We start from the raw sequence: 25,567 nt of genomic DNA on the forward strand, positions 1-25,567 counted from the left end.
CACCCCGGGCAAAGCAACATCAAAATTTGAGAAATAAGGTTTTTCAATTAGAAGAAATTTTTTCTAAGAGGGGTCGCCCCTAGGCAGTGTTTGGCAAGCGCTCCGGGTGTATTTCTGCCATGAAAAGCTCTCATTGAAAACTCATCTACTTTGCAGATACCGTTCGGATTCGGCATAACACGTGTAGGTCCCGTCCGGCCAATTTGTAGTGAAAATCAAGAGGAGCACGACGCAAATTGGAAGAGAAGCTCGGCCTTAGATCTATTCGGAGGATATTGGGCCTTACATTTATTTTTATTTTTTTTTTATGTATACGTGTGATTCAATAGAGCTAAACGCTGCTACTATAACCGCAAAATCAAGAACGATTCCCATTTTTCCATTAAAAAATTGTTTCTTTCCCTTTTCTGAAAGATTTTTGGTGAAAAAGAAATTTTAATTTTTTATCAGTTAAAAAGACGAAAAAAAAGAAACTCTTAAATAAATACACTCAACAATAGCCGTGTTTTTTAACACGCATATATCCGTTTACGCTTAAACTTTATATTGACTGCTAAGCGACAAACTATAAATACACCTCTGAAATTGCTGCGCATAAATTTTGTCCTACTAAATTTCAATACGCATTATACTCAGATGTAACTGAAATATGTGTCTTTGTTTCACCCTCTACACTAATTCTATGTATTCTATGTGTGTCCACAATTCATCGCAACTGATTCAGCTATATGTTATACCCTATGGCTATCAGAGCGTTGCGTCTCCGCTTTTCGGTACACCCTGTTGCTGTAGCTTGTTGTTTAACCACAGCCGCTAGATGGGTCTCCTAAGCATTATCTAAGCGAAGATAGGCGTTTCTTTACACGCGCAAACGAAACGTATACGCGCGTGTTAAAAAACACGGCTATTATTTGCTATTAAAATTTACACTGTAAATAAAACTGGCAGTAAACAATATTGTTAGCTTAACGCTTACAAACATGAAAAAAAAGTCACGAGTTAAAAAATAGACAAACTTCGATAAATTTTTACAGTTAGTAAGAAAGAAGAAATTACTCATTTAAGCAAACAAAAAGAAACACACAGCTGCACAAACTAATAAAACAATATTTAATGAAACTAACCAAACAAAAAAGCGTTCACATTCTCTTTTCTAGCAATCGTGCTCACACTCTCTCTTGGTGTAGCTCGCTAGACACGAAAGACTTAAACAACAAACTCGAAACAGCCGGCGTGCGCACAGTACAACAAATTTGCTGTTTGCGCCTTTATGCCTTTCTCTTCTGCATTTGTGCACTTTTTTGGCTTTATCTCCGGCACGAATGAGGTTTACATACATTTTTTCGCTTTTTTATATTTTGAATTTGGAGTAAACCAACTGGTTTTTGTTTATGCGCTTAAGAAGTGTTTGGCCAGCTGACTCTTTGCGTGTACACTTTTAGGTGTTTAAAGCGATCGTCGTCGTTGTTGTCGTCTTTCGAAGTTCGAAATTGGTCAGAACTTAGAGTTGCTGCTGTAAAGAGTTGCAGCATTCGTTAGTGAACCGTTGTCGTGTTTGAACGTAGCGCACAAGATCGCGTGATCGTGCATATTTGGTTCAAGTTTTTAACAAAAAAGCTTGCGTGTACGCGGCGTTCGATCGTAAAGTGAAGTGAAGAGCAAGAGGGGCTCAGCAAAGCTTAAGCGTGTGTGCCTGTATGTGTGAATAACACTATGTGCAATTGACTTAATTAATGTATGTCTTTTGCTTTCTACATAAATGATTGGGTTGGCCTATTTTACGTTTGAAGAGTGAGCTATTTATTTAAAATTGAATTTGTTACTTTTTGAATTTTCATTTCTGGAGATTATTTGTATATAAATTCTCACTAAATTGAAAATGAAAATGCAGTTTGGAGTGCACGACATTGCTTTAGTGGGAATTAAAAAAATATTTGAATATTTTCAGTTACGTGTGCTAACTTTTTTTTTTGTAAGTAATTCCGCCATCGGCAGTGTTGAACAACTTTTGAAACCCAAAAAAATTAAAAACAAAAATATTAAAAAAAAAATTGTGTATTGCTGACTTTAGAAGTTCTTCGTTTGGTGTATCGTCGTGCACAAATAAGCATACACTTACATGCTTACTGCAAAACTTGTAAAACGAATTTCAATTCGGTAATTCTTCATTCTGCATTCTGCATTTCATTTTCGTTGACGTTTTCGCATTTAAACAGAACGCCGCTAGCAAATTGTTTTTGGGTGCATTCGCCAGTTTGGTTGGTTGCATTTTTTGCTATTCGCTGTTGCTGATTGCATTCTTGCTCTTGCTTGGCGTGCGACAGCCGTTTGGTGATGCTGGCTACATTGGTCTTCGCATTGCGCATATTGGTGTCGATCGTTGTCTTAGCCAATCTACACAAATACGAACGTCCATTGGATTTCGCTTGTTTGGCTTTTGCGCTGGGCGCAGGCGCATATTATATAGACGCGCTGTTGCGCGAATGGTTCTTTGGTGAGATTACACGATTTTGTTAAAAAAAAAAAATATATAAAAATAAATTTTATGTTTTATAAATCGTATTTCGTCTAAAAAAATCATAAAAAAATATATTTGCAATTCTAATTCAAAATATACACTGATGATACTTACTTACATACAAACATAAAATGTGTAATGTGTGAATGTTTATTTGAAGGAGTGATAATGGTAACAAAGTTGTAAGTGGATATGTTAAAAAAATTTGAAGTAACAAATAAAACAATATAAAAATAAAAAAAAAAAAATGAAAAACTTAGAATTTATAGGAATAAAAAATAATAATAAACAAATTTGAAAAAAAAAAACAAAAAATCTCAAGAAAAGTAAAAAAACGTTTAAATTTTCTATCAAAACCAAAAAAAAAACAACAAAATTCAAGGCATTGTGAAAAGAAATTTGAATTTAACAACAATTTATTAAAAAAATAGGGAAAAACTGACAAGAAAAGTTGAAAGAATTTTGCAACTTAAAAAAATTGAAAAAATTATAGCAAAGTGAAAAAAGTGAATATTCTATCAAAACATGAAAAAACAAAAATCAAAAGCACTGTAACAAAATTCCAATATAAAAAACCTAAAAAAATAGGAAAAACGGACAAGCAAAGTTAAAAGAATTATGCAACTTAAGCAAATTTTATTTAAAAGGCGCTAAAAATTGCTCTTCAGCATTAGTTTTTCCTAACTCTGTGCAATAAAATAATTATATAATTATATTACAGATTGTACTATTTACTAAACCTTGAGCAAGTGAAATGAAAAAAAAAAAAAAACAATTTTTAATACAAAAACGCAAAAAAAAAATACTCGGGAAAAGTTAAAAAGTTTTGTGATTTAACAAAATTTTCTATCAAAATAAAAAAAAGAAATTCAAATTTAACAAAATTTGATAAAAAAAAGAATAGAAAATTTGGCAAGCAAAGTTGAAAGAATTTTGCAACTTAAAAAATTCTATACAAAAATAGAATAAATTCAAACAAAATGAAAAATGTTATAACTTAACACAATTTTCCATCAAAACATAAAAAACAAAATAAAAAAGCATTGCAAAAAAGTTTCAGTTAAAGATAAATTGAAAAAAAGGAAGAGCAATGTTAAAAGAATTATGCAACTTAAGCAAATTTTATACGAAGACACATCAAAAAGTGCAAAAAATTGCAACTCAACATAACAATTCGTTTTTCATAACCCCATATTGTGCAATAAAATAATTATATAATAAATTTTACTGATTACTAAACCTTGAGAAAATGCAAAAAAAAAGTGTTAAGTCATTCCTTGAAAAATATGCAATTTCATAAAATTCAAAAGAAAATGCTTAAAAGTTATTGAAGAAAAGAAAATACGCAAAATTGTGCATTTAGCTCAAACATATTTGCTTACTTTGCAAAATACTTTCATTGAGAATTTCCGAGTAAGTAAAATTGCATGAAAATCTCTATTCGAAATCTTCACTGGGTTGCAATTTCAGGAAAAGCAATTACTTATATCGTTAAAATGTATTTAAAAATAAACGAGATTATACTCAATTGCATATCATCAGCTATAATTACTTCGTGTATGTTTTTATTGCGCAATAATTATTTTTACACTTTGTGACATTTAGTGATTGAAGATAGGAAATGTTTATGCACGCAACATTTGAAGCTGTAAAGTATATTATATAAAAGTGACAAAAAGAAAAAAAACGAAGGTGGTAAAGTTTCTGAAAGCGAGATTGCAAAAACTTAGAATGAGGTAAGAAAAGTTAAGAAAACAACTTAAGTATATGAAAATGGACTTTTGTATATGGGGTATTCCATCCCATCTCGACCAATTTTGAACCCGACCCCTTTAGAATTGGCTGAAAGTTTTTCTTCTTTTTCTAGCTTACGAAAGACGTTTTTCAGAATTTTTTCAAATTTTTTCATCCAACTCAAAAAAAGTTATGAATTTAAAAAAAAAAACACCGTTTTTGTTTTCAAAATGCTATAACTTTTTCAAAAATTGACCGTTTGGGATCTTTTTTTTTTTTAAATTTGTTTTTAAATGTACTTTTCGGAAAAAATATAAAAAAATTTGTTAAGTTTTTTTTTTTGTAATTTTTCAGTTTTTCAAGATTTTTCGAATTTCGCCATTTTTTTTTTCTCATAAAAAACTTCAATCAATTCTGCAATCATCCCCACTAACCCCGAAGTGGGCCGCTATTTTTTTTATTTAATTGAAAAAAAGATCCCAAACGGTCAATTTTTGAAAAAGTTATAGCATTTTGAAAATAAAAACGGTGTTTTTTTTTAAATTCATAACTTTTTTTGAGTTGGATGAAAAAATTTGAAAAAATTCTGAAAAACGTCTTTCGTAAGCTAGAAAAAGAAGAAAAACCTTCAGCCAATTCTAAAGGGGCCGAGTTCAAAATTGGTCGAAATGGGATGGAATACCCCATATGTATAATATTAAGCAAACTAAAATTTAACTGGATAGAACAGGGATTAAGATATTTGGAAAACTTATTCAGAACGTGAGGTATATTCCGATCGATATTTATGTAACTTCTCATTGGACTAAATATGTGAAACCTTACACTTAAATCAGGTCTAATGCAACAAAAGCAGAAAAATGTCCACTAGGTGGCACACGAGTCGAGATAGGAGGAGTCGAGATTTGGAATTATGTGATCAGAGCTTAAGCGAGCTAGAAGCCTGAAATTTAAAACGTGGTTCAAAGTTCAATAACAGCTTAACACATATGACAACAGCTTTCTTAGGTATCGCCCGAATCTATTAGATCTTATGGAACCTTGCGAATAAAGGTTTAAGCACTGTCCATTAAGCTAGTAATAAAAACAAGATGGCAGTACTTTTAATAAATTGGACAGTCTATATCATCATTGATTTATGCTCGACTGTTTAAGCGAATTTGTTCGCTTTGCAGAAAGTCACATCAGCTATGGATGTTTCGCGATAACTGCGGAGGGTTGCCGCTTTCTCTGCTTCAAAACTGCGGTGTCAAGAGATGTTTCGTCCATTTGCTTAATATAAACTAGCCCACGAAGCCTTCGGTCTTTTATTTGCTGCACTTCTGCATATTTGCGTTAAGCTCATACAGATCATCATTATACCTCTTCAATACTCGCCATCGGCATCACGGACTGGACCATAACTTTTCTCTCGAACACACTACACCCCATCTCGTTCATGATTCTTAGCCATACATCGGGATAGGTATGACGAGCAACTTGTGGAGTGTGATTTTTGTTTGCTGAGAGAGGACTTTACTTTTTACTTGACTTCTCAGTCCAAAGTAGCACTTACTCGTAAAAGCTAGTATCCATTCGATTTATAGTTGGCATTGTTTTCGCTGTCAATGCTGGTTCACAGATAAAAGGAATCCTTCATACTCTTCAATTTATATCTTCCAAAAGTCGGATTTTTTTCTAGAATTTTAGATCATCATACTATCAGCCCGCATCTGAAGCTGCTCTCACCCTCTATTTTCTCCATTAAGTTTTTTCCTTCTAAATAGGCGTATATCTTCCTTCGTCGCATCAGGACAACGCTTTAATATACCGCACATTGCCGCACCAGTTTGCAGGGTTGTCCTGTATGTAGCGCCATTTTTTCATAGACAGCGAGGTATTCGTCAGTTGTTTTGCGGGCTCGCTGGAAACCTATGATATCAGCAGCGTGGACAGTCATCGTACATATGTTCATACCAGTTTCTCTTAGAAAGAGTATATATACTTTTTTCTGCATTGGCTATTGGTGCGTAAGCGCCTTCTTTCTGTCTTGCCCGGTTCATCGTACTACCTTTACGGTGGTGATCTCGGCCTTTGCCTTGATCAACCAACCGAAACAGCCGGGCATCGGTACCGTCTCCTAAAAGTTAAACGTTTGCCGTGGTCGTATCTGATAAAAATCGTTATCATCCGAGGTTTGTTATTTTTTGGAAGGCAGATTTACGTGCCAGTATCCGAGCTTGGCGGAATTTGGATTTTCGTTGCCTTTTGCGACAGGCCAACCTACCGCGTTTATAGTCTAAGCCCTCCATAACCCACAGGGGCATACAAATAATGGTGAATGGAAATTTGCTCCTGACAATTTACCAAATGTAAAAAGTCGCGTTCGGCGGCCGCCACACCGAAGATCCCGGGTTCAACTACCTGGAAAAGCAACATCAAAAACTTAAAAACAAACTTTTTCTATTATAGCGAGGTCGCCCGTCGACATTGTTTTGGCAAACACTTTGCCTCGCAGGTGCCGTTCGGAGTCGGCGTAAAATATGCAGGTCCGGTCTGGCCAATTTGTAGGAAAAATCAAAGGAGTGCGACGCAAATAGGAAGATAAGCTCGGCCTTAAATTTCTACAGAGGTTATCACGCCTAGTATTTATTTATTCTAAGCGGCGCGCCCATTACCTTCTTTGGCCGTATCTGTACATTACCAAGCTATTTGAATACCTTTTATGATTATGAAGTGCTATATCAAGTTTGGTACACATCTCGAAACTACAAGTCTTTTGAAGCAAAGAGATAAGTCTATAAGTATGCCGAAATAATCAGCAAGACAAGATGAGTTGAATTTGCCATGCCCGCTTAGTTTTCCGTCTCTTTGTTTGAACGCAAGCTAGTCCCCCAATTTTCGAGATATCATGATGAAATTTTGTGAGCGTGTATATTAGGCAACTTTAGCTTCTCAATCGAATTTAAATGAGATTGCCAAAGCTTTGAGAGCTTATTTTCTTTAGTATTTAGGAGATTGTGATTACGAAAATCCTCGTGTAGATGAACCAGAGCTGAAGTCGAAAATTGTATACCGCAGCTTTATCCATTTACGTACCTTTCTCGGTCAGTTCGTAACCGGCCTGAAATTTGTTTAAAGTTGTGTCTCTTTGTGCATATACCAGTTGAGAGTGAAGTAGATCCCTACTGATCATGTTAGTTGTCCTAACTAATGACAGCCGCGCCTTTTATACAAAATACTATTAAAAAAGACAGTCGCCTTTAGCAACTTTTTAGCAAGCAACCAAAAGAGCTTTTCTATACCCTCTGATCCATAAGCAACATTCTTGTGGTGACAAGCCCGTACTTGTACCACTTTTATTACATAGACAGGCTGTTCAGTATTGAGTCAGACGCGCGAGGGTAAATAAATATATACATATGTACGTACATATGTACATTATAACATACAGAATTGTAATCGAGCCCCTTCCAAGTAACAAACAAAGCAAGAAAGACGATCATTTTGGTGAAGGTGATGGCGGTGCTGAGCAAAATGCCAAGTGGATTTTTCACAAAATAACAACATAAACAATAAAAACAAAATTAGGGTGGGGAAGAAGACAAAGTAAGTCGAAAAACTTACAATACAAAGTACAAAAAAAAAAAAAAAAAACAAAAACAACAGCAAAGCAGACTAGTATGTGTAACTTTGTTTATTTTTTCTTAGAATAACTTACATATCTAAGTTGAACAAAAAAGAAAAAAGCAACAACAAGAAAGAAAAACTTAGTACAAAATAGCAAACTAGCAACAACAACTATGCCACCAACGACAACTATCAACACGAACAAACACAAATCACGTTTCGTGGGAATATGCCGTGTGAGTATTGCGTTGTTACGTCTCTTATGTTGTTGTTGCTGTTCATTCACTGCCTTTAACTTACTTTGTTGTTGTCGTTTGCTTGGCTGCTCCACTGCCATTCTCCAATCACCCGAAATCGGTATTTACCCACATTGTCTGTTGTTGCATACAAAATGATGCACGTTTGTTGCTGTTGCTGCGACTGCTTTTGACTGCATTGTCACTGTGGTTGCTTTCAGGCATCTCATCTTTGTTGCAACAGAATATGGCACTTTTACAGCTTCTTCTAGCTTTGCATTGCAATCAGTGTTGCCAAATGTATATGGTTACATTTATCTAGGCAATAATTTGAGATGCAAAAAAATAAAAAAAGAATATTGAGATTTTTCATTTTAACCCCAATTCTTGCAGAGGCCCTTCAAATGAAGAAAACACACAAGATTGTTAAAAAATGTATACTGCGAAATACATTTAAAATAAATCATTCTTGCCCCTGATCACATACATGATATCTTTGAAAGGCATAGTCGAGTAGGGATGTGTTGAAAGGAAAATCGCAAAGGCGGCTTAACTTGGAGATAAAAAAGGCGCCAGTACCATGTAGTCTTGAAGTTCAATGTGTAGACATGCAGATGACGTCTAGAAAACCATTATTTTGAGTAAAAAGGACTCGCCCAGCGGTTGAGGAACAACCGATACAACAAGTTATTGTTTTATTACTATTGCCGTGTTATCGGTTTATTATATGCATCCCTTCGCCGAGTCATCGGCTTCTCATTGCAGCCTTATTGGCGTTTTAAAGGACAGGTTATAAATATGTTTTGATTCTGTAATGAAGCTTAATCGGTTATGTTTCATAACAAGCCGATAAGTCGTCAAAACAAATCGAAACAGCCCGATATCAAATTTGAAACACTCTGATAAGAAATCAATAACTTTTTGATATATTTGCGATAGTTTTTTCATAAGAAATCGATAAATTTTGTGATAATATACCGACAAATAATCGATATCTTTCAGATAAATAATCGCTCACTTTTAAAGGGCTAATTGATAACGTATCGCACTCTTTTTGATAACAAATCGATAACTTTTTAATAACGAATTCATAAATGTTCGATAACAAATTTATAATAATTTGAGAACTTTTTGATTAATAACCATAATCTAATAATCGATATCTAACGATAATAAATAAAAAGCCCTTCGATAACAACCAATAATCGATAAAAAATCACTCTAACTAATAACACTCTGCCTAAAAGTATAACAAATATCCTATTTGGAGCTGTGCTCTGGGAAACCAGAAGGGTCGTAGTTTGTCCCCAGCGGGTTAGGGGGCTTAGAATATACCCGCGGCATGTTGCCTTTCGTAAGAGGCGACTAAAATACCAAACTGATTCAATGGCTTGTGTAGCGCAACCCTTTCAAGGGATTGGCAGCGCAATATATAGCTTCTTCAGCACAAATGGCAACCTCACCTACCCGTGGAGAATCCTGTTTTTTAGACAGCCGAGGCTCTGGCGAGCCCCAAGTTCCTCATAGATCTAGAGGGTAGGAGGGTGGGATGGCCTAGAAGGTTGCGTGTGGTCATACCAAACCGTTCCCGAAATGGTCGGGCTAGTATTTTAATGGTGCTTGTTACCGTAACGTAACGGATCTGTATCCGGAAAGGGACCATCAACATCGATAACACTCCCCAACAGCAACAACAACAACAGGGTAGTTCGGTCGTAAACTTAAAAATCGCACAAAATTTACTGGTGATTGAGCATTTTTGTGTCTAGAACCCAACCGATGTGTTCTGTTTTTTCTAATTTGATCTGTGATTAAGATTAAGTGTAAGTGTGATTGTGCACTCGATTTAGCTCATACTGGTATATCACTGTTCAGTCAAAGTCACATATTAAAAATCGCTGTGATTATCAGCGCCGTCCGTTGCACTGACACTAAGATTTTGGGGGTGCTCGCCGTGTCCAGTGCTTTCCACCAGACCAGCACCCCATATAGCAGAATCGGTTTGACCACCATCTCATAAAGCCAGTGTACTACTCCTGGCGAGAGTCCCCATCTCTTTCCAATAGCCCCTCTGCAGCAGTACAAGGCAACGGCGGCCTTCCGGGCCCGATCTTCCACATTGGGTCTCCAGGACAGTTTCTTGTCCAAAACAATACCCAAATATTTAACCCTATCAGAAAGTACCAACGGTAACCCTCCAATAGTGGGAGTTCTGAAATCGGGCATCTTATACCTCCTTGTAAAAAGAACCAATTCCATTTTTCCCGGGTTGACTGCCAATCCACATGATTCAGCCCACCTAGCCACAGTATTCAGGTAGCCCTGCAGAACATCGCGCAGGGTGCCCAGAAATTTGTCTCTGACTAGGATAGCGAGGTCATCTGCATAGGCAACGACCCGACAACCATCGGTCTCCAGCTCCACAAGAAGTTCGTTGACCACCACAACCCAGAGCAGAGGAGATAGGACACCCCCCGGTGGCGTGCCCCTGCACACCTCCCTCTTAATTATGGCCCCTCCACACTCCGCTGCGACAATTCTGCCGCATAGAAGTTTGCTAATAATTTCAACCAGAGCCGCCTCGACTCCTAAACCCACCAGAGCTCTCTCGATTTCCCCCGGTAAGACATTGTTAAAAACCCCCTGATGTCTAGAAAGGCACCCAAAGCATACTCTTTGTGTTCTAGGTACCCTTCTATTTTCTTTACAATCGAATGGAGAGCCGTTTCCGTCGATCTGTCTTTGCAGTACGCATGCTGTGAAGCCGACAGTGACCCCCGAGGTATCCTTTCCCGTAGGTACTGGTCAATCAACCGCTCAAACGTCTTAAGAAAAAACGACGAGAGACTGATTGGTCTGAAATCCTTAGGTGATACATGAGAGCTTCTGCCGGACTTCGGAATGAAAATAATCCTAACCGTGTGCCAGGATTTCGGGATATAGTTAAGCCTGAGGCAGTTAGTGTAGATGATGGCCAACCAGCGGCAGGAAGTCCCCAAAGAATTTGTAAGTTGCGCAGGAATGATTCCATCCCTGCCCGGAGACTTATAGGGCTTGAAATACCCTATAGCCCATGTTATTTGACTTTCCCGTATTGGAATGGCAGGCACTTCTGCATGGCCAACGAACGCCGACCATGCAGGCGAAGATCCCTGCGCAATTGGGACATCGGAAAAATGATTATCCAGTAAAAGCCTTAGGGACTCCTCGCTACTCATCGACCACTTCCCACCATCATCTCTCAGATACCCCAGAGGAGCGCGACTCCTAGAGAGTATTTTTCTAAGCCTCGCGGATTCATTGCAGCCTTCTACGTTTTCGCAGAAGCTTCACCAAGAATCTCGCATGGCTATCCTTATTTCATATTTATAAATCCCCAGACTCACCTTATAGAGCTCCCAGTCCGAGGATAATTTACTCCTCCTGGCTCTGTTGAAGAGCCGCCGACTGGACGCTCTTAGGTCGTCAAGATAATCCGACCACCAGCACGGCTTGCCCTTCCCCCTGTAAGTTTTCAATGGACAGGACAGTTGAAAGGCGCTATTGCTTGCCGAGGTGAAGTTTTCCACCAGAACGTCTATCTCAGATTCGGACAGGTCCGAACTAACGGTAGGCGCCGCAGGCAACAGCTCCTCCTGGCTCTGTTGAAGAGCCGCCGACTGGACGCTCTTAGGTCGTCAAGATAATCCGACCACCAGGACAGCTTGCCCTTCCCCCTGTAAGTTTTCAATGGACAGTACAGTTGAAAGGCGCTATTGCTTGTCGAGGTGAAGTTTTCCACCAGAACGTCTATCTCAGATTCGGACAGGTCCGAACTAACGGTAGGCGCCGCAGGCAGCAGCTCTCCCAGCTTCCTACAATAAAAGTCTCAGTTAGTACTTTTAGGGTTTCTAAAAGATATTTTACCGGGACGTTCTTCGTTCAGCGAGAACTGAATATATCGGTGATCAGAGAAGAAGTGCTCGTTGAGAACCCTCCAACCAGATATCCGACCTTCTAGTTCTATACTAACCAGGGTGATGTGCAGGACCTTATCCCTTACCGCAGTAATAAAAGTCGGTTCATTCTCCCTATTATATCTACAAAGCCCCTCATCTACAATAAAAGTAAATAAAGACTCACCTCTAGTGTTGGTATCCGAGCTTCCCCAGATGCTATGATGCGCATTAGCATCGGCACCGCTGATCACGCCAACACCTCTCCGCCTTGCTTCAGCGGTGATTTCGCCCAGTATCACAGGTGGTGGTCCCACTACGTCCCCATGGGGCATGTACGCTGAGACTACCCACATTTCATTACTGCCTCGCTCGAGGCAGACCTTGGTTACGTCAGCATTGCTGAAATTAGAGAGAATAAAAGCTTTAATCTCTTTTTTAACAAGCACACAGGATCTAGGTCTACCTGCCTCCTCCCCATGAACCAAGGTGTTGAATTTTCCAGTCCTCAATCCAGAAATCTTTCTGCCGTTACTACTCAGCCACGGCTCCTGGACAAGGACTATATCCACTCCACCTTTTTCAAGGCAGAGCACCAAATTTGCGGAAGCCGCCTTGGAGTGCTGAAGATTGATTTGACGGATTTCCATCAAAAGCGTTCTTCTTCCGCACCCCACGCTTGGCGGATTCGTGTTAGTCTTGTCCATGCTAAAATAACGAAATAAGTTCTTTAAAAATTTTCTCTAAATATGTTATTATAAACTTTTAGTTTTTTCTTTTAGTTTTCTTCTTAAGCTCTTAAAGAGGAGATATAGAACCACCAATAAGCATACTGAAATGATCAGTATGAGGAGCAGAGTTGATTTAGCCTGTCATGTCCGTCAGTCTGTATGCAAACAAGTCCCTTAATTTTTGAGATATCTTGATAAAACTTGTGAGCGGGAATATTTAGGTGCCCGATAAGACATTTGTCGGAACAGGCCGGATCGGACCACTATAACATATATCCCCCATACAACCGATTTTACAGAAAAAAGGATTTTTGTTTATTTTCGTCAATTTATCAGATTGAGGCTTCAAACTTCGCCTTATGCTTTCATATATCGCAAATATTGTTGCCTGAAAATTAAATGAGATCGGTCATATATATAGCATATATCCCCCACAACCGATTGTTCCGATAAGAAGCTTTTCGTAACTACTGCCCCATTTTAATAGCTAGAGGCTAACAATTTTACCGAATGCTTACGTATCGGTGGTATATATAAAATATACCCCATATAAATTGTCATTTCTGCCACCTTTCTAACGGCTAGAAGCTTCAAATTTCATCAAATACCTACGTATATCTATTTCATGCAGACCAGAGAAAACGTGAAACTTTGCATCCTCACACAAAGTGCCTACCTTTTTAAACGGTTTTATTTAGTTTTACTCTGTGCGACGAAAAGAATTTTGTAATTGAGTAACAAACCCCTTAAGCTACAAGCTTGAAACTTGGACTATAGTTCAGAACCCGATGACAATGCCATAATAAGAAAAAACTCCGATAGATGGCGCATGGATCGAAATATTTGAAAACGTCGTATTTGTGGTCCGATTTAGCTCATATTTGGAATGTAAAATTACATACGGGATTAGAAATCGCTTTCTGAAAAAAAAACTCCCGCTAGGTGGCGCAAGGATTGATATATTAAAAATACTCGTATTTGTGGTCCGTTTTGGCTCATATTTGGAACAAATATTACATACAGTCCGGTAGAAGTGACATCAAAATACTTTGGAGTTCGAGGTGGGACAAGCATACGTGGCGCAGAGTCGAGTAAAGTCTTTGGAAGGAATATGTATTGAGGACTTAGATTGTAAAAAATTGTCTGGAAAGAGTTCTTGTAATAATGAGTCACTAAATAGAATGAGAACTAATAGGCAATTAAAGAAAGACTAAAAACTTGAAAATAACGTAGTTAAACAAATTTTTTTTTAATTTAAACGGTTTTATTGAAAACAATACTTACATTAAGTAATAACATTAAAAGCTAGAAAATAATTAGGTAGGTCCTAGGTACTGGACATCACACTCCTCATCAATCTAGGGCGTTAATCAGACAATTAAATAAAAGCGTTGGGCGCGTGAAATTTCCAAAAATGTGAGGCGTAGCATAACTTGATTAAGGTTCAGTTGGTTTTACTTATGACTATTAATAAAAATATGATGCGTCCAACGCTTTTATTTGATTCTATGGTCAACGCCCTAGATTGATGAGGAGTGTGATGACTAGTACCTAGGACTTACCTAATTATTTCCTAGCTTTTAATATTATTATTACTTAATGTAAGTATTGTTTTCAATTAAACCGTTTAACGTAAAGTTTTTTTTAATTATTTTATTTTATATTTATCTTAAAAATTGCTTAGGTATGTACAATTTCATATCTTATACCGCTGATTATTTGGATATTAAGAATAAGGTTATTGTTCAGCTCCATTCATGAAAGGTATGAAGTCTTCGGCATAGCCGAGCACAGTCCGATCCTTACATGTTTTTTATTTTTAATTCTTCAGTTACACCTAAACGCAGTGCATTTTTCTATTTCCATGCAGTCATTCAAACGCACATACATTAACATAATATTAACTTCATTTGTTCAATTCTAGCACAGGTTAATATGATCTCAATATCTTACTTATCTTACAAGTACCAGTTAGAATTATTTGACTTGTTTTGCTTGCAAACTCTCTGAAAGACATTCATTGCTATAACAAAACCGGCATACAATTGGCTGACTGATGTCTTTGCTTGGCTTGTTTTGGCCAGTTCGTTGGCTCGTTAAATGTGACGGCAATGCGATAAGAACAGGAATTTCCACTCCTACATTTTATGTAAGTCATTATCAGCAAAAACAATTTTGTATTTATTTTTATACCATAGGGTTGCACGTAGCAACAGTTTAGCGTTTTAGACTTTAGCTGATTTGACACCGTTTGGAAGCTGTAAATATTGCAAACTTTAGCAAGACTGATTTGTTAGTATAAAGATAAGATAATTTTATTTATCTAAGATATAATTGCAGAAATCTGTCATAGCATTTATAACTATTTAGTGAATTATATGTACATACATAGGTACCTAATGGGGTTTTTTTTGATAAAATCAGTTGGTTAAAGCTTTGTATATCTAAATTCAAGGTAATATCGCAACTGCTTTTTTAATAACTAAAATTTGTTGTTTTAGTAACTGTAGGGTAAACTAGTAAACTTGGTTATTAAAATATGCACTAACAACTCTTATACTAAATCATTTTCATGATGGAGGGCACTGAAAGCGCGGTGTTTCACGGTGGGAACAAACCTTTTAAAGCGGACCAACTAAAACTATGATAACTTAAACTTGGATAACTTAAATATTTAACCTGTTTCATAGTCGGTCAAATATTAGCATTTTCCCATTTTTTGACTCGAAATACTCCACTCGCTCTCTTGAAGAGCACAAAGTGAATTTTTTTTTTACGGAAATATATGTGGTATTATTCTAGGTGGCATTTAAAAATCTCTTGTCATTTCTATAGCATAAGAGTTTACTAAATTTTTATTTTTTAAATTGATGTACAGCAGAATTTAACTTTTGGGAAAATTTGAGGCGATGACGACTTTTCGTGAATTTGCATAAAAAGCTGTTAAATACTGAATATAGTATCCCTACCAAAAACTCAAAAGTTTGTGCTTAAGGTACAGAGTTCAACGATTTATTCAAAATGAAAATGGTTTAAATATCTTTACCCGTTGAGAAGCTATGACGTAAAGAAGAAATGATAATTCCACTGTTTTAAAGTAACAGGGGAAATGCTCATATTTAAACCTCTATGAAATATATAACTATTTTAGTTATACAAACAAAAAAAATTTGGGTGGTAAAACAGTAAAAATTTGTATTACTAAGCCTTTTATTGCTTTATTATATGAAACCATTTTGTGACAACTGTTTCGATCTCATCAAAGACTTCTCCCGGGAGTGGAATTCGAATCCGCACTTCTGCTATTTTTTAACTGTTACACTGAAAGAAATGGTGCTAGTAAAAACAACAAATCAGTTCTGTTGTTCTTGAATTAACGGAGATTCGGTGAAATTGATCGAATTATGGTTAACTCGACCGGGTTCTTTGTCAAGCGAACAAATTAGTTTAGTCGTTTCAACAGCAGAGAAATTGTCGTTCTTAAGTTAACAAAATTCTGTAAAATTGACAGATTCCTTATCAATCTAACTGATTTTTCTATTAACACAACTGATCTCACTGGTCATTTGAACAGATTTCAACAATCAATACATGAGCAAATTTCAAAGAGAATTTTACGCTCACTGCTCTATTTACTTTGTACTTATGATGATGGTGCTACTGGTTTAAAAAAAAACACCAAAATCAGAAAACCACCAAATCGAAAAAACAACAAAAAACTAGTTTTTCAGTTATCAATACAAAACGAAAAACCCTTTTTTGAATTTACTGTGCAAAAAATTATGAGATACCGGGACACCTATTAATCAGGAACAATTTTGCAACTTCTCCTCCAAGCGAAATGCAAAATTGCGCCCTCTTGTTGCAAAAGTTTTGTTTGAATGAACAGGATTTTTCCAAAGTTGTTCAAGTTTTTACGAATTTCAACTCACGCGAACGAATTTAATAAGATAATAAAAAACATCCTTTTTTAATGTTGATGTTTCCCACAACATAAAAGTTTGAGTTGTTTTGGAATCGTTTCAACTTAAAGTGTTACGAAAATTAAACTTGCCGAGTTACATGTAAAGTTACTCCAGTGGTGAATTACCTACCTGCGATTTGATTTTTTACTTTTCTATAACTTACAAGTTCTCTATTTAAGATGTTATGTCAAATATTTATACTACAAGTTTTGTTCGAAACAATCAAGTGTGGCAACTACATGCGTGAGAAGAAATTGAGAATGAACTGAGCTGCAACTGAAAGAATTGAGAATCAGTTTTGTGACTACTATTTTCATTTCTATTTGCAAAGCGAAGTTCAAAACTATAAATTAAATAAATTATAAAATATAAAATTTGATGAAAGTGCGTTTAATAAAGCAAAATAATAAAGTGTATAATGTTTAATGTGTTGTCATACATTTAAAAGCAATAAGGGCAATCCCCGCTTAAAAACTCATACAAATAGATAACGTTGGTTAATACGTTGTAGTTCTATAATAGAACAAAACCAACACCAAGTTTCTTTGAAAAACCGCCTTATCAACGCACAACTTTACCATACTTCGTATGGACTATGAATAAAGAAAATATGCGAAGAAGGCAATTGGGATAAGGTTTACAACAACTAAGGCATGACGTGGCTGAATGCGTTTTGTAACACTTCAACCATCGTAGGAATGCGGGTTCAAATCCCACTCCCGGGAGAAAAGGCTTTGAAGAGATTTACAAGGTATAATCGAAACAGCTGTCGCCTTGTCCGTTCTGATGTCACGTTGTTTAAATTTTTCCCAAATTATTAAATAAATTATAAATTAAAAATTGATTCAAATAAATGTTTTCATACATCTAAAAGCAATAAGGGTAATCCTCGCTTAAAAACTCACCGTATCGTTATTGTTTATTTTTTATTTTTTTCGGTATAATAGCAGGCTACTTGACGTATTGCGTTGTCAGAGCAGATGAAAAATGGGTCTTTTATCGGCTTTTTATCGACGTGTAGTCGTTGTGCTATCAACTTGATGCATGCGGTATATGGGGTAAAGTATATCAACCGTTCCATTTAAAAAGCTTCATCGCTTCGAATCGAATGAAATTTGGTGAAAATGCTGTGCTATATAGTAATGTTAATTTCACTTAAGTTCGCTCCAAAATTTTGGATGGTTACGGAGATATAAGCGTCTGAATTCTCAATTTTTTTTGTGGAAGCGTTTTTCTATAAATCATAAATCATGTAATTGGCTTTCTAAGAAGAAATGAATAAAACGGTTTTTTAAGTATTTTTTTCATTCTTTTCGAATATAAATATAAAAAAATTTTTTAGTAAAATTTTATTAAATTAATTTTTTTTTTTTTCAAAGAGGGGCATTTTTCATATTTTTGTTTTTATTTTTATTTTTAAATAAAAGCTTGATATTTTTCCTTTAAAATGATACCTATTTTATTTTGTCACGCGAAAATTTCTTTAATACAATAATTTTTAAAATGTCTTTAAAATCAGTTCTTGAAGATTTTTCTATATCTTTATCTTACATAATTTGCAGTTGGCTAAACTCGCCGCCCTTAAACAACAATTTCTATGACTCAACTGACTGTTTGCAGTGTATCATAATCAGTTGTGATTGCTGAAAGAGCTCCGTAAGTTGAAGTAGGAACAACAACAACTAGCTATGATCGTTAGTTATTATTTCATTTGCTTTTAAACATTTGTTGCAAGCATTTATTTCAATTTTATTTTAGTAATTTATTCATTTAACATTTTATTGAATGGTGAAAGTCTTTGTACTAAACATGTGAGAATAATTAATTCTTTGGCAAATTTTTTCAACTCCCCGTTCATAGAATTCCTATTCAACTAACGGAAACATGTTTGCAACGTAATCAGCGGTAATTTTTATCACTTCACGATTTATTAGATGAATGGCGGAAAATCGTCCCAATATTCATCGATTTATAAGAACCAGAATCGAGCGTCACGATTATAAAAACGCAAATAAAAGATAGTCAAATAATTAAATTTAGTACTTGATACAAGCAATTTATTTATTTTTACACAATTAAAACAATCTTAAAATGCTCTATCATCTAAATCAAGTCTCTTTACTCACATATTTTTGCTTAAAACTCTATTAAAAATTAATTTACATACAAAATAAATATTTAGTCACAGGGGTACTTAACTCAACTAAAAGTCAGTATAAATATTAAACAAAATAAATAAGTTACACTATACAAAACTAGAAGCATTTTGAGCACAATCCACTATCTCTATGTGATTACAACTCGTTGAACTCTCCTTATAAGCTTGTTGTTGTTAAACTATTTTTTATATTCAAACTATTTACGTTTATACCCAATGCGGCGAGTCGACTAAATCGAGATACTTGTTTTTGTAAATGTTGTTTAAAGGACATTTCACGGCTTATTATGTGCAAATCTTCCATTGTGGCATCATGTAAATGCTGTACATTATGGGTGATTAAGGTATCGGTGAGTGATATTTTTGATTTGGCGATGCGTAGTTGACGTGTATTGGGTCGGCGCAACTCTTGATTGTACATAAACAGCTGATAGTGAATGGATTTTTGCTTCTTCTTATCACTTTTGCTGCCACTGTTGTTGTACAAGTTGTTCAGAGCTAATGAACCCATTTTCGTTGATGATGATGTTGTATTCGTGTATGTTATTAAAATGTATTAACTTCAAATGTAAATATTAATATTTATCAAATGAAAACAGCCTGTAGAGCGACTGGACACACTTTGGACACTAATAAACGAATGATGAGCATTTGTTTGCATGCTGTGCGTTTTTATATTAACCCGCGATGCCTGCAGCGTCGACCTTTTTCCTTTAGTTTGCCTGCCTTTGTGACTGCCTGCAATCGTCCTTTGTGATCTTTTTTAACTTGAACAGCAAACGCACATACACACGCACACTATATTGTTGGCACACCTGTGTTGTTAGTTCCTTTTTTTGTTGTAGCCGTGTAGCTATTGCCTATGCAATTCACGCGAATGACATGATAGCATGCCTTTTGATCCTTTGTACCTTTAAATCGTTTTGAAATTCAGCAAAAAGGGGCGTTTCTAGAGCGTAGTGACGGGTAAAAGCAGCAGACGTAGCGGAAAAGTTTCAATGTATTAAAAACAAAAGTATGTATGCATACATATTTTGAAAATATAAACCAAAAATGGTTTAGCGAACGGATGCATTGATTTGCATCCGATCGACCGGATTTCGCGGAATATCAGCAGTTATTAGCGATGGCGTCGTATCGCCATCAAAACAATGAATATCTGCAAAAGTTTGTCTGTGTGAACATACATGCACACATGTGCAGATACAGTGCTGCGCTGTACAATAGCAGCACGAAGTGTTGATGAATTTGGATAATTTGCAAGCGAGGTACTTAAGAGGATTAACGAGCACATGATTCTCGGATTTGTTAAAGAAGATATTTCTCGCCAGATTCTAGAATCTCGAAATACTCGCAAAGCTTGCTAGCTTTTTCACATTCAATTTTGTCGCATAATTTCCAGTACTAAATTTAGGCCTCGAAAATAAGTGAGTGTTTTGAAAAGAAATTGCATGCTCCACATATAATACTGGTAATGAAGGGAAATGAAATGACTAAATTGAACGTCGAGAAGCTCGCAAACTTTACGAGTATCTTGAGATTCGAGAATCTCGTGAGAAGTCAAGTTCTTGATTTCTCGAGTCTCGAAATTCTCGTTTATGTTCGAGAAGAAATCAAAAGCTCTAGTTGACTGAAATTTTCTAAAAATGTTTTGAAAAAAAAAAAAAATTAAGCAGCAGAAGCCTAGTTTACGATTTCTCGAGTCCCTAACTCTCGCTTGTATTCGCGAAGAAATTGTAAGTTCCAGAACATGTTTCTAAAAAAGCTAAAATGCATTCAACAGTACGGTCGAATAGTCTTTTCAGTCACACATTTCTGCTTCTGAGCTCGTAGATGAAAGCATTCGCATCCTCAACGATTTGATCGCTAAAACAAGATTGTGTTGGGATGGGTTCGTGTGCATGAGAGTCACGACGATGAAGAACAGGCAGGCATTACAGAGACATCCCCGTAAGCGGAACGATGACTTATCAACTTATCAACACTGTATTTTAATCTAGAAGTGCACGAGGAGGCCCTAAGTCTTATCCACAAAGAGTTGGTTGACACCTTTGCCGTGTCGCGCCCAATATACATTATGCCACTCTTGCCGAACATGAAATCAGACTATTCAGTAAAATATATATCACCCAGGCTCATTTTCGTTTTGGATATTGACGAAATTTTACTTATCCGGAATTAAAACCTATGTACTTACGCAATATGTGTCCCTAGCATCCCTATGATCCAAATTTGTTGAAACTATAAGCTTGTTGGGACTATCTTTAGAGGACTTTCAGGACAACTTGCGAGTGGTCGTACCTTTTGTATAGCGCGAAGCACTGTTAAAACAGTAACAGCAATATGTGCAGATTGGAGTTTTCGATACGTGAGTGGGGTGTTTTGGGACCAAACATTTCTTGAGGCTAAGCAAAAATTTTCAAGTTTTTTGAATTAAAATTTTTTTATAAAATTTTTTTTAGTATTTTGGTGAATCATTTGTGCAACTCATTAACTATGCCTAGTATTTATAGAATTTCACACAGATTGGATGGGATTCAGAAAACAAATAAAAGAAAAACTACCTGAAAATCTTTCAAACTTAAATTGTAATTTTCTGAGCTAAAGATGGTAATTCTGAACATGAATTGTGATTTTCCGAAAATGAATCGCAATTATCTGAATTTAAATTGGAAGTTTGGAACTTAAGTTGTAGTTTTCTGAACATAAAACGGAAAGATTGAGCTTAAATTGTAACTTTCTGAGTTTCATATGCAATTTTCTGACCTAAAGTTGGCAAGCTTCAACTTGAAATGCAATAATCTGAATTCAATTTGGGAACCATAAATTTGAATCTCAATTTTTTGAATTTAAATTGGAAAAACTAGGTTTCAGTTGTAACTTTCTGAACTAGCAATTCAATTATCTGAATAATTTGGAAATTCTGAATTTAAGTTGTAATTTACTGAACTAAAATTAGAAAGTCTGAACTTGAATTGTAACTTTCTGAACTTGAAATGAAATTACCTGAATTTAATTTGGAAACTCTGAGTTTAACCTGTAATTTATTGAACTTAAATTGGAAAGTAATTTTTTGGGCTTGAAATGCAATTATCTGAATTTAAATTGAAAATTTTATGCTTGAATTGTCACTTGCCGAAGACTTCATACCTTTCATGAATGGGGCTGAACAATAATCTTATCCCGTTCGTAATCTCCAAATAATCGGATGTATAAGATAAGAAATATATAGTGAACAGATGTACATACCTAAATGATTTTTAAGATAAATATAAAATAAAAAATGTCAAAAAACCCCTTATTATATTAGAATATATGTCACCGAGTTTCACGTTTATACTTTCTAAATTGCGGCAGGAATGTCCAAAATCGTCTTATCTGAACGATCGGTTGTATGGGAGATATATATTATAGTCGTCCGATCCTGCCGGATCCGACAAATGTCTAATATAATACAAAAATACATCCTTGTGCCAAATTTCATTGAGATATCTCAAAGGGACTTGAGGGACTAGTTTGCGTTCAAACAGACAGACGGACGGATAGACGGACGGACGGATAGACGGGCATGGCTATATCAACTCAGTTCGTCGCCCTGATCAATTCGGTATACTTAATGGTGAGTCCATCTTCTATATTTTTCAACGTTCCAAACATCGGATCAAAGTTAATATACCATTTCATGTTCATGAAAGGTATAAAAAGTGTAGAACCTTAATTTGTCTCCCTAACCTAACTTCGCTGTGTCTGAAAGTGCGAAAAAGTGAGCAAAAAGAGTCATGCCTCATGTTAAAGTAGTTTTTTTTTTCACGACACTGTACATACTGATCATATGCAAATGTACATTCTCCGCGGATTAGATTGTGTTCCGGATGTAGTGTCAATATTTTCATTGTTCTACTGTTTTGTGGCCTCTGTCGTTCACGCGGATTTCCATTTTCTTTTTTGTTTTGCTTAGCAAGCGCCTAAAATTCATTCACTTTCTGCTGTAGACCTGTCGACTCAAACGCCTACCGTTTGTAACATAAACTACCTTTAAACATATGTACATACATATATATATACGAATGCATATACATATGTACACACTTTCATATGTATATAGAACCATACATACTTAGTTTATGCGTATACAATAAAATATGTAAATATGAGTACCACCTTTAATAGGAACAATGCAATGACATTTAAATGTCCTTAAAATACAATTTTGAGAAGAATTATTTAGGTATGCAAATTCTAAAGGTGAAAATGTAATTAGCGGGGTTTCCCCGAGGATAAATGCGGAACTGCGCCTATGCGCTAAAGGTAAAAAATGTATTGCTGTATTGCTAAGTACAGTTTGTACATAGATATGATTGTAATAGTGCGTTTATTATTACTAGAAAAACAAACAGACTGGAAGGATATACCTCGGCAGAGCTTGTGTCCTAATTTCTCCTCCAATTTGTAGTATGCTTAATAAAACGAAATGCATACTCAGAAAATTCTAAAAACTCTTAGTAAAAAGCTTGAAATTTCTTTGAGTTTTGCTAAATTTTTAAGAGTATACTAACTTTTGAGGTTAGCGGTAAATAAGAACTATTTTGATATCACCAGTTCATTTTATATCAAACTATTTGTTCGTTTGGGTTGCGAAAACCGGGGCGTTATTGGACGAATAAAACGATCTGTTGAGGATCTGGATATGTGAAAAATTGCTCCAGCAAAACGGCGAAACTGAGTAAAGCCCTATCTAAGGGAGATACAGTCCAGGGACTGATAAAATATGCGACAGGGTTTGTAACACAGTAGTGAAGAGTTCCTTGTGGCGCTAATTAACAAACAGTTCCCATCAGGTGATGATGCGGAAGAGTTGTGTAACAACGCCTATACTGAAAATAAGGAGCGAGCAGTACCAGAACTATAGAAATCTTAGGATTTTGCCAAAGTGAACTACAGCGACTAAGGATGCAATCTTTGGGCCACATATAGATATCATTATATACAGGGGTGGGCTTGGGCTTATCGTACGCAATCTTACTACAGAGCAGAGATGGAAAATAATAATAATTTTTTTTTTTGGAGTCGAAAAAGTCCAGGTCAAAAAATTTTCCTAGGTGGAAATGTTTGAGTTCCCAGGTATCTCTATAGCAATATCATGTCGAATCATGCATGCTTTTTATTTTTCGAAATTTTTCCATAAAAGTCCACATATAAAAGTAAAATATGTATTTTTATTTTTTGAGTCCGATAGAACTAGTTAAACTCGGACTTTTAGAAATAAAGGCTTCCAGCCAATCGAGAGGTATAAACTTTAGAACATTTCGGTAGCATTTACACCAACTTTCACTCGGCGTGTTTTTCCGCAAGAAAAAGGACTTTCAGAAATTAATATTTATTTAGTTGTAGCTCATGATTGATTCTCTCCAACTTCCTTTCTTTTACTTGATTTCTCTCAATTTTCTCATAACTGTATCTTCATACCCTATCTCTCGTCCTATTTTTGTATGTTCCTCTCTTCCTACATTCCAATCCCTATTCTCTTCCCCTCCTTCTGCCTTCCCCTGTCTCTTTATACTTTTCCTTTATCCGTCTTACTTCCTCTTCACCTCTCTTTCCCACAGTCATCGACGGGGTGGTTTTTTCTATTCTATTTCTATTCCTCTCCCACTCGTCAAGTTTAAAATCAATCACAGAATAAATAAGATTCTTTAGAATGGGTCGGTCCCTAGTGCACTTTCCGGAATATTAAAATATCGTGTATTAACATATTAAAACATCTGTTGTATAAGGCGGCTAAGCGATTTGTTGTGATTACACCAACTGAACTTGACATAGGGTTGTTACTTGGAATTTTTTCGCGGCAGCTGTATAGTTGTAAGATTTTCAACACAAAACCTTGGCGAACCAATGTTGAGAATGACTGTCGAGATTCTTGCTTTGAAGCTGAGCTATTGATTTCTCGAGTATCGCATTTGTTCTTGTAGCGAAGGTAGTGTTATCGGGGTGAAATTGAAAATTGGGTTGGAGAAGCTATAAATTGCGCTGGCAGCCCCTTGAAAAGGTTGCGCTACACAACCCCTTGGATCATTAGGGCATTTTTGCTGTCTCGTTTGTGTTCGAGCAGAAATCATAAGCCCTAGTTTTCATATAAGCTTTTGGAGACAATGGCAAACAAGGAAGAGCAAATATTTCCCATTAATATTAAAGGACATTGAACATCATGTTGAGTTTCCATTTGATTAAGTCAAAAATATTTTCTTTTTTAATTACCTAATTACCAACGTAAAAAGGGAAAAAAGGGTGAGAGCAAGGGAAAACACAACTCTGCAATTTTCAGTTCTACTCCGGTACTAAACGAATTGCAGGAAAAATAATTGAAGGAGTGCACCAAAGTGATATTGGAAGCTTGTTCATTTAGGTTAGGTTAGGTTAGGTTAGAGTGGCCACCGGTGCGAGCACCAGTGCACTTAGGCCCAAAAAGGTCCCATTGTGATACCACGTGGATATCTCCCCTACTCAAACCAACAGCTCGATATAGTAAACTTCAGGAGTTTCTTAGGTTCCAACTTAGCCAGATTACAAAGAACGTGAAAGAAGGGAGATCCCAGAGATTTCTTCCTCTTGTGCCAAAGCGCGGGTCAATGGCACAGAAAATGTTTGAGTGTTTCTATCTCGTCTTCGTCTTTGCAGCTCCTG

The 25,567-nt window shown here is 36.0% G+C and overlaps 1 protein-coding gene across 4 annotated transcripts in view; it reads left to right on the forward strand.

The window, feature by feature from the left end:
- Positions 1 to 1,471: 1,471 nt before the first annotated feature.
- RhoGEF64C (Rho guanine nucleotide exchange factor at 64C) overlaps positions 1,472 to 25,567 on the forward strand; it is a 648,841-nt gene continuing 624,745 nt past the window's right edge. Inside the window, exons 1-2 of one of the 4 annotated variants that reach the window (XM_067787397.1) lie at positions 1,472 to 3,931; positions 4,124 to 4,254. The gene's annotated coding sequence lies outside the window, so the exon portion shown is untranslated. Of the gene's footprint in view, positions 4,255 to 25,567 lie in introns of all 4 variants that reach the window. The other 3 variants (XM_067787398.1, XM_067787396.1, XM_067787395.1) reach the window with 3 other exon arrangements.

The sequence above is a fragment of the Eurosta solidaginis genome, chromosome 5 (assembly GCF_040869045.1).
Source record: "Eurosta solidaginis isolate ZX-2024a chromosome 5, ASM4086904v1, whole genome shotgun sequence".
NCBI classification, from domain to species: Eukaryota; Metazoa; Arthropoda; class Insecta; order Diptera; family Tephritidae; genus Eurosta; species Eurosta solidaginis.